The 10,482-nt window shown below is 44.2% G+C and overlaps 1 protein-coding gene across 2 annotated transcripts in view; it reads left to right on the top strand.

The window, feature by feature from the left end:
• The first annotated feature begins 339 nt into the window (after positions 1-339).
• TBL1X (transducin beta like 1 X-linked) overlaps positions 340-10,482 on the top strand; it is a 192,592-nt gene continuing 182,449 nt past the window's right edge. For both annotated transcript variants that reach the window (XM_053972155.1, XM_053972154.1), the window contains exon 1: positions 340-682. The gene's annotated coding sequence lies outside the window, so the exon portion shown is untranslated. The remainder of the gene's footprint in view (positions 683-10,482) is intronic.

Below are 10,482 nucleotides of genomic sequence, written 5' to 3'. Positions count from 1 at the left end.
AGGGAACGCTGCGCTGCCCGGCGGGCGGGGGAGGGGAGGACGGGGCTGCCCTCCGCGTGTGTGCCTGGTTTGTCACCGGGTTTCAGTTGCGGGGGGGGGTGTCAAAGCACAACACAACCACAGGCGGGGCGAGGGCTGGCGGCACCCCGGGGCATCCCCGGGGGCGTTGGCGGCGGCGCCTCCTCGAGCTGCGCGTCCCGGCGTGCGGGACCGACGCAGGTGGGGGAGGGCGCGGCCGGTTCGCCCCCCGGCCCTCCCGGTGCGCCCCATCCCCCGTCGTCCCCTCCCTCGCTCCCGCCCGGTGGCGGCGGCCCCGGGCGCGGCTGTGGCTCCCCCTCGGCTCTGCTGCCGCCGCCGCCGCGCGTCCGCACCGGCCCCGCCAGCCCCCCCTCACCGCCATTCCGCCCCAAAACTTTCCGTTTCCCCCATCCCACTCTCCGGGACTTCCTTGTGCCGCCCGTGCGCGCGGAGGGGGGGGAGGAGGCGTGTGCGGCGGCGGCGAGGGGGGATTCGCAGCCTCCTGGCAGGCTGGCCGGGACCCCGGGGGAAGAGGAGTTGCACCATGCGCGGCAAGTGAGGGAAAGTCTCCGCCAGCAGCAGCGCCGCCGCCCCCCGCAGAAGTTGGGGCTCTCCCCGCCCGCGGGAGCGGGAGCTGTGCCTTTAACGCCCGCTGCGCCGCGAGGTGAGTTCCCGAGGCGGATTATTCATCCCGGGGACCCTGTTGTGGTTTCTTTTTCCCCCGTCTTTTTTTTTTTTTTTTTTTTTTTTTCTTTTTTTTTTTTTTTAATTTCCCCCTTTTCTTACGCTTGTCCTTCCCGGCGCAGCCCCCCGAGCCCAGCCCAGCCCGGGGCCCGCTGCCCCCCGGCGTCCCCTCTGCAGCCTGACCCACCCGGGGGGGAGGGGGTCGCTCAACCGCCGCTTGTTATGACGAAGTTTCTTGAACCCGGACGTTTTGGGGTCTGTTTGGGGGTTTTGGGGGTGTTTTCTTTGGGCCGAGGTGATGTGTGTGTGCGGGGCTGCCGTACCCGTGGCGGGTGTTTTGTAGCTGCCCCCGGGCAGAGCGACCCCGGGGCGTGGGGGATGGGAGCGGGGCAGTTTCTCCCTACTTCTGAGACAGTATTTTAATGTATGGGGCGTTTATTAAAAAAAAAAAAAATGCTCGGGGAGGGGGGGAGAGAAATGCGAGGTATTCACGCTCCAGTGTGGAGTTTGCAGAGCCTGGGTGGGGGAGGGGATCCCATTCATCGCCAGGGCTTGAATCAGCAGCGGGCGGAGGGGCCGGTCGCTCCCCTACATCGAAGTTTACTTCCAAGTAGGTAAACAAGTTCTCTCCTCGCCCCCGACCCCGGGCCCAGCCCCCCGGAGCGGCGCTGCCCCCGGCCCCGCTGCCAGCGCCGCGGCCGCCGGCGGGGCCGGGGTGCGGGGGAGCCCCTCGGGGCCGGAGCTGCGGGGCCGCCGACCTGTTGCACGTCCCGGGCCGGCGAGCCCTGCCCCGGTGCGGCGGGGCGGGCGGGCGCCCTGCCCCCGGCGCTGTCACCGGGCCGGGCAGGGTCCCCGTTTTGCGGTGCGCGTTCAGTCTCGGCGGTGGGGCTGATAGATGGGTTCGGTGCGCGGCTGAATATCGGTGTGGTGTGATGTAAAGCGAATGACCCTTGACCTATTTAATGGTATGTTGCTGGGTTCTCGGGCAGGCATCCTGCACAGCGCAACAAGGGGCAAAAACACCAAGCCACACCCTAAAAGTTCGGCTCGCATATTAATTCCTCAAAGTCGGCGTTTAGACGGAATAAAGGCTGCCCTTTATGTGTTGTCTTAACATGCCTCTTTGCTGTTCTCCACGAGGATTCGTACGGCGTTTCTCCCTTCCTGACGCACGAGCCTTGGAGTGTGGATGTGGATGTGTGCGGTGGGGGAGGGGAGGCGGGCTGTTCGGCGGGGCTCACCCGCCGCCTCCTCCAAAAAAAAGAAAATATTGCTGCATAATGTTGCAGAAACCTAAAATATTCCATTGAAAAGACTGATTATTTGAAATAAAATGGAGTGTAAAATTAAAATTTCAGGACTAGTGTTTTAGGCTAATAGTATGAAAATAAACATGTTGTGCCAGAGGGAAATTTTATTGTAGGTGATAAATACAAGGTCTTTGCTCTTGACAAATAAAATGGCATATCTTTCTTCCTTACCCCATTTATTAGTGGTTTTTTAACCGAGACTGCTCGTGTGGATGTATAAGGTTTAACATCATCCACCTTGTGTACCATGTGACTGCACATACTGGGTTTAGGCCTCTCCCTGTCCTGCAGTCAGTGTTCTGTCATGTACAGAGACATTGGGCAGGTTTTAAATTAAATATATCCATTCTGTGATAGCAGATGTTGTTGGCAAAGAGAGACAGATTTGTCCTAGTGTGTGTTTTGGCATTGTTGTTTTTTTTTGTGTTTGGCTTTTTTTTTTAAACAATTACAGATAATAATTGCAAGATCTCAACGACAGCAATAGTAAAACAGGGAAGCTTTCCCACGGAAGATTTGTAGAGGAGGTGGGAGGAAAAAGGAAAGCAAGAGGGGGAGGATGCTATCACATTAAAAATGCGTTAAAGATCTCTTGTGCTATATGTAATAATGGTAAAAACAGGGGAGATTTGAGCGGAGCTGCTGTAGTTGTCTCAGTGTTCAACACCTTCACTGAGCTATGCAATAACCAGGGGCAGGGCAGCCCTGGATGTACAGACTGGGGAATGAGAGGCTGGACAGCAGTGCCAGGAAAGGGACCTGGGGGGTCCTGGTCGATGGCAAGTTGAATGGGACTCAGCAGTGCCCTGCCAGCCAGGGGGGCCAGCCCTGTCCTCGGGGGCATCAGGGACAGCATGGCCAGCTGGGCAAGGGAGGGGATTGTCCTGCTCTGCTCTGAGCTGGGGCAGCCTCACCTCAAGTGCTGGGGGCAGTTCTGAGTATACAATATACAAAACACGTTCGGCTGTTAAGAGAGTCTCCAAAGGAGGATCGTGAAGGTGTGAATGGCCTTGAGAGGAAGCCTACGAGGAGTGGCTGAAGTGCCTTGTCTTACTCATTTTTAAGGAGACTGAGTGGAGACCTTACTGCAGTCTACAGCTTCCTCATGAGGGGAATCGGAAGGGCAGACACTCTTCTCTGTGGTGACCAGTGACAGGACCTGAGAAAATGGCCTGCAGCTGTGTGTGGGCAAGTTTAGGTTGGATGTTAAGAAAAGGCTCTCCACTCAGAGGCACTGGAACAGGCTCCCCAGGGAAGAGATCACAGCACCAAGCCTGATAGGGTTCAAGAAGGGGTTCTTGGACACATGGTGCAATTCTTGGGATGTCCTGTGCAGGGACAGGAGTTGGACTTGATGATCCTTGTGGGCCCCTTCCAACTCAATATATTCTATGATTTTAAGTTGTTTTTTACTCCCCCTAAGATGAAAAAGTGTATCTCAGAAGCAAAGAGGATTAAAAATTACACATATATGTAAGCACTGGCAACTGCATAACTGTCCAAGTTTCTTAGGACATAAAAAAAGCCCTTGGGAGATAAGTTGGCATCTGAATACATCTTCTCCCACCCAACTGAGTAAGATGACTCCACTGTTCTCTGCTATGTTACTGCTGTGAGTTATGCTACTGCTTTTTTTTTTTTCTTTTTTTTTTTTTTTTGAATTATTGCAGATATTCTCCACAATAAGTATCTAAAGAGCAAAAATATGTTAAATCACTGCTAGGGAAGGGGCACCTGGAATTGTCAGATTTCTGCTCTACCAGTTTGCCCAGTTTTCACCAAATCATAGAATATGCGGAGTTAGAAGGGGCCCACCAGGACTGAGTCCACCTCCTGACCCTGTGCAGGACAGCCTCAAGAATTCCACCATGTTTTGAACTCTTGTCAGGCTCAGGGCTGTGATCTCTTCCCTGGGGAACCTGTTCCAGTACCCAGCCACTCTTGGAGTGAAAAACCTTTGCCTGGTATCTAAGCTAAGCCTCCCCTGATTCAGCTTCATGCTTGGTCCTGTCACTGATTGTCAGATGGGCTTTTCTCATTTTTGTGATGACGGGGACCAGAAGTAGACGTGCTGTCTGCTTGGTATGTCTAATGTGCCATGGCTCCTGGAAGAGCTTCCTGAATGGAGAGTCGTCCTCTGGCAGCAGCAGCTGTTGAAGGCCTGTCATCCCTTTGCTTGGAAGGAGTAGAGAAGAATGTCTCTCAGTGTGGATGGGATCTTATTTCTCAGTAGCCGAGATAAGTCAGCAGTGTGATACGCTTAGGATTGAGCGATGTGCTCGGTTTGGTTCACCGCGGAGATGAGGCTGGAAAAGCCATGCCAGGTTTTGGGTTTAGGTTGCCGGGTGATTGCCTCGGGTAGCGGGGTCGGTGCGCGCTTCAGTGCTGCTAGCCCTTGCTCTTTGCTGCTGCTAGGAGTCCACAGTTAGAATTCATCTTGTATTAAATTGATGCTGTTTGTATTTTAGTAGTGCCAAGGGGCCCCCATTCAAATCAGGGCCATTTGGGGAATATTATAGACGGTGGTTCTCACCCTAAAGAGGTTGTAATGTGAGTGAGGGAAACAAAAAGCCAGGAGGGTAATTGCTGGAAAAAACTGACTCAGGGGAATGGCAGCTGATTGTAGTGCTTTATCTGCACGACCACGGTGTGATCTCAGCTGGTAGGAGAGAGGAGAGTTGTTAACACCTGGCAGCACTGCTGCTGGTAAATCTGTCTGCTCTGCCCAAAGACGGGTGGGCGTCATAACATGATCCATATCCTGGATTCCCTTTACTACTGCTCTTTTAATTCCTAGTATTTTAGATTATGTACACCAGCTTGCCTATAAAGTGATCCAGGCTTTGTAACCCTTGGGACAGCTTCTTTTTTTTTATAATCTTCATTAAGAGGCAAGATGGAAGTAATTTTGTAAACTCTTTTTTCAGCTGCTAAATTAAAACTCCACTCCCTCTTCCCCTCCCTCATCTTGCCTATTTTTAGTTAGGAGGAAATAGCTGACCTCTTTACAGCAAGAACCCAGACCCCCTGGGTGCCATTTATAGGTTTCTACCAAATGGCCTACTTGGACAAGTTGGTTGAAATGAAACAAAAACATTGGAACTACGGCTGTACATAGGAATACCAGCTTTCCTGTCAGTACAAAATCTGTCATTTTAATGATACTGAAACAAGCGCACAAAGGTGAAAAAAAAACGGTTTAGGTTATTTTTCTTCAGTATACAAGAGAATATTTTAAAGGCATTTTTTTGTTGCTCTCTGATCATTAATATAATGGAATTTCATTTAAGGATGACTGATAGTGTTTTGTATTACAGTCACAGGAAGTCCCCCAAAGTTAGGGCTGTGTAAAAGCTAGAAGCAGTCAAGGAAGGTTGTTCATTAAGAAAACATCATCGTTTCTTACCAGTTGTCTTCATGTGTAGAGATTTTGTCATAGACAGAGATCTATAAATTGCAGTTACTAATGTTCAGTAATTCTGTAGAAATATAGATTTGCTTCTGCTAGCTTAACCAAAAGCAAGTTTAGCTTCACAATGGGTATATGACAGGTTTTTAAGGTAAAGGTGCCACAGGCCTTTTAAGCTGCTTTTCTTGAGCCACTTTTCCTATGCGTATTTGTATTTATTTTAAATGATACTAAAAATACTGGCCTGTAGCAATAGTTATTGCATCTCTTAATTTGTTGTTTGAGAAGTGAAGAATGTATTGCCTCTCTTATCTTCTTTTGGGGTCCCAGCCACCAGTCCCTTTCTATGCTTTGGGGCAGCTTGGGGTTGGGTGCATCTGAGGATGTGGCTTCCATCTTTATAATCCTGTCCACTTTATGGAATTAAAGGGGCATCATGATGTTTAACCTCATTTCTTGACTGTCTCTGTTGTTAGTGTGCATAATTAATATGTGTCCTGTTTAAACTGGAGTGCTTGTAAAACATCATAATTTTGTGTGAAGTTACAGTGGAAATTTCTGCCAAGAACCCTGTGCTATTCATGCAGTACAAAAAGAACCCTGTGCTATTCATGCAGTACAAAATCATGATGATAGTACTGTAGTATGAAGAAACAATTATTTTAATATTTTAGCTAAGCGCATTGCATAACTACATTTTGGCTTGGGTGTTGAACTTTATTCATTTGCTAGGCGAAGTTACACAGCACACGGAACATGTGGACAAGCAGTGCCTTGATGCTTAGATGACACGACTTATGGCCTGTTCCTGAGCAGATGTATAGTACTAATAATGTCTAATAATTCTCTATATATGCGTATCAAAATACTCTCATCTAATTAAGTAGGGAGTTTGATTGACCCTTTGCTATTGGAAGGTGAAACAAAGCTTTTTAAAGATCAGCGTTCCCCATTAGTATGTAACAGTTGCTCTATACATCACTCCAGTGCCATTCAAAGTGTGATTGCATTTACTGACCTGTTTCATTTAAGCTGCTAATTCTTAGTTACAGTTTAACCTCTTACCACTGTGTAGAGACATTAGAAGGTGTTCTGTTATATAAAATCATAACTCTATTAAATGAAAAAATGTAGTAACATGATTTTATGTCTTATTTTTTTCTATTGAAACACAACTTTCCCTACCTCCAATAAATTACTGATAGAGTAAAAAAGCAACATTTTTTCCTTAGACATTTAAATTACTTGGAAAATATGCTTTGACGTTGTCTTCAAGAAAACAAATGAGGATTTTACTTTGGTGGATAGATTCCTTTTGTCATTCTGCATAATGCATTTGTTGTACTCCTTTTTGAAGGCAGCAAACTGCACTGGATGTACAGTGACAAACTTTGGCTTCTGCTATATTTTGCTGTGTAGAACCATCAGCTCTTCATTAATCCTTTGCCACTGAATGGAGATCCTGCAGAATATTCTCTAGTGCAAGAGTGAAGCCAACTATTTATGATTTATATTTCCAAATCAAAGTCATGTTAGAGGCCCCACTGAAAGGGAGTAGTTGCATTGATGTGATTAATATGCATACAGTGTTCCTGTGCTTCATGTTTAGAAGTGTCCACTGCTTAGTTTGTGCTAATTTGAACACAACCCCATAGCCTACAGCAAAATAATTGGAAAGATGTTCTTCCAAAAGAATTGACCTTCACAGTATGCAGTTAATAAATACAGGAGATTTTTATAAAGTGAAGTAAAAATATGGATTTTTTTCTTTTGTAAACTCATGCGTGTTGGTAACAGAATGAGGAATTGTTATAAGAACACGATAATTTCAGTGTCATTTAGCAGCTACAAGTTGCTTGTTCACTGTATCAATGGTTTTAGTCTGGTTGCTACTGGCAGAGGATATGTATTTGTCCAGAGACCCGTTAGTATTAAGACTTGTGTTAGCACATAGTCTCAGCTGGGATTGTTGAACAGGAATCAGTTTCACAAATACTAATTGTTTAAAATGAACTACACTAATTGTTGTGTGTGAGTGCATGCATATGCATGTATATACACGTACATGGATAGCCTTAAGGGAGTCCAAAAAGAAGTTTTGGAGAAAGAAAGGTGTAACCCTGACGCTGGAGAGCGGTGCCAGTGTGCAGTGGCTTGACTCTCACACGCTGAACTAGGATGTGCTCAGGTCAGCAGCACCTGAGGTGTTGCAGAGCCAGTGAAATGACTGTAGCTGGGCCAGGCTGGATGTCAGGTTTTGGGAGAAGGCAGAGGTGCAGCACCCTTTAATTATGTGCTTGTTGAGATGTGGCAAGGTCAGGAGTGCATTCTGTGCTCGTACCTCTGACTGAGCCTGGTGAGACCAGGAGGTGACAGCTGGGGCTGGGACATGCATTCAAACATCAGAATTATGTTATCTTCATTATTTCCTCCTTTTAAAAATTTTTAAAAATTATTATTATTTTTTTGGTTTTTGGTTGGTTGCTCTTAGAAGTAAAATGTAAACCCTGATCTTGACAGAGAGATTGAGGTAAAATTGCCCTCCTCCATAGTGTTCTCACAGATAGGGTGAGCTTTGCTGACAAGTTAGGGCTGGGAATCCAAGCACAGACAGTGCCGGTTCCTATTGGGGGGATTAGTTTCCAAGGATATTTATCTGTTGCTTTTTACAGTCACAAAACAAACTTTAACCCTTTTCATGCCTATTTGACATGCATGCATGAGTTAGACCTCTAATAATTTGGATATAGAATTGGTTGAAACAATATTTTCTAAATATTTCAGAAGATATTGGTAATGCTGCTAAATATGTGGACTTAAATATCTCTCCTTGTATCTTAACTTTCCTGTTTCGTTTTGATTTTAGTTTTTGGGTGGATTTTTGATTTTTTGGATTTTTTTTTTTTTTTTTTTACTTTTTGGCTTTAGTTTTGTCATTTTTTTAAAATGTAAGAGCTTCTGTAGTAATATAGTTTACTTTTTCAGTTGGTGACTTTTAAACTAAAATACTGTAATCTGGGAGGCACAGATAAAAGGCATGCCTGAGGATTATTCTAATGAGGAAAACATCTTCCTTCCTATGCCAGTTCTCAAAAAATGAAAGTAAGGAGCAGAAGCAAGTACATTTTTAGTAACATTGCATGGTGTTCACAAGACAGATTTTATATCATTCTGTGAAAACTGTTCAAGGTTCCTTTATTTTCATTTTGACTACTGCTGGGTTTGTTTGGGTTGCTGGTGTTGTAACTCAATAACAATGCTGATTTGTATTCGGAGGAATCTGGTTTTGTACTAAAAAACCCAAACACTCAGCTCTGGTACTTCTGCTAGTATCAGTAAATGTCTTACATAATCAGTTAATTTAAATGAGCCAATTAGTTTAAAATTAGTGCATGACAGTGTATCATAAAAATTCATCCAGCTTCATTCTCATGGGATTTGATGTGCTTGGGAAAAAAAAAAAAACACTGAAGCTAAAAAGATGGCCCAAAATGCAGTATTAGAGTGAAAGGAAAGAACCTATTTATTACATACAGCTCAAATTTACTAAAGCATTAACATAATGGTTTCCCTCACTGCTGATGAATGAAAATTACTTTTCTGGGAGACCCCCATCCTATCTTTCCTACCTAGTCCAGTAGTGCTGGGTAGAGGTTGGAAAAAATGTGGAATGTAGCTTAAGCCCTCATGGGCAGTTTACAAGGAAGAGGAAGATGAGTGGGAGTAGGCTACCTCAAAAGCTAGGATTCACAGTTTTTAACCTGCTGACCATCAAGTGGACAAGTGTTTTGGTTTTTTGTTTTTTTTTTTTTTTTGCTTGGCTAAGATGGCATGTCTTCAAAACACTTATTCCTGTGCATTTCTTCAGTGTTATGATGGTAGTATAATGGTATTATATGTGGGTACTTTATTATATGTTATTATGTGGTTACGGAAATGGCTTTTGGTGCATGCCTGGCTTTTGTAATGCATACAAACATATTTGTATGCATACGTGCCTCACTCTGGATCAAATCTTTTATTTTAAATTTTGCTTAGGCCAAGTGATAAATTCTTCATAGTATCTACTATGTTACCAGCAGCATGTATTTTCAGTTTAAAAACCACTTGAAACATGGAAGGGTTCTGTGTTCTCTAATGACAACATGTTAAATGCAATTATATATTGTCAGTTTGATCATGTGCACTCAATGATGGCTTTGTAGATAAGATTTGTTGTGCACAGCAGATATTTGTGTACATGGAGTCCAGTGTGAAAGAAATTTAATTTCCTCTTTCTAAAAGTAATATAGTGACCTGCATCTTCTACCGTTTAAAATGTGCTCAGATAATTGCATTGAATGATTTTGTAGTTGTTTGCTCCTGTATTTATTTTGCCATGAGCTTTCGAAGGACAACATTTTTCCTTTTTTTATGTAAATTTGAATATATATATATATATATATATATCTGTGAAAAGAGAGGAAATATCTGTTCCTTTAACAACCTCACAAGGCAGTTGACAGGGCACACCTTTTCACAGCTGGGTAAATAATTTACATTCAACTTACAGTGCAATGTTGTACTATAGAATTACTGTGAAGACTTTATGAATGACTACTTTTGAAGAATTTTAAACAGCAAAAAACATTGTTAGTTTATTTTGTTGCTGGTTTATTAAAACATGAATGTAAAGCTCTACTTAATAAAGTATAATCCCATTTTTCTATTAGTTTATCCATTAGGATAGCAAAGTATCAAAGGAAAATTATGGAACAAAAAGTTTTTTCTCTCTTTCAGTGTTCAGTTTAGAGTTAGAAGTAATGATTGCTTTTAGAAGTAATGATTGTTTTAATTTGTTAATCTTCTGTTAATATGGAAGTTATTTTCCTGAGTAACATAGTTGGGTTTAGGGTATTAGTTTGCCTCAGAACAAGCCTTTGTTGTATATTTTTCTTCAAACTTTTTGTAATTGCTTTTAAATCTTTCTTTTAATTACCTCCCTCCACTACAGCAAAAAATCTATTGGAGTTTGCAGTGGAATTTAATAGGTTTCATTTTAATGGATATTTTCTGTGTGAC

The sequence above is a fragment of the Vidua macroura genome, chromosome 2, assembly GCF_024509145.1.
Source record: "Vidua macroura isolate BioBank_ID:100142 chromosome 2, ASM2450914v1, whole genome shotgun sequence".
Lineage (NCBI taxonomy): Eukaryota > Metazoa > Chordata > Aves > Passeriformes > Viduidae > Vidua > Vidua macroura.
The sequence above is the reverse complement of the archived record's forward strand: the minus strand, read 5'-3'. Positions and strand labels throughout refer to the sequence as shown.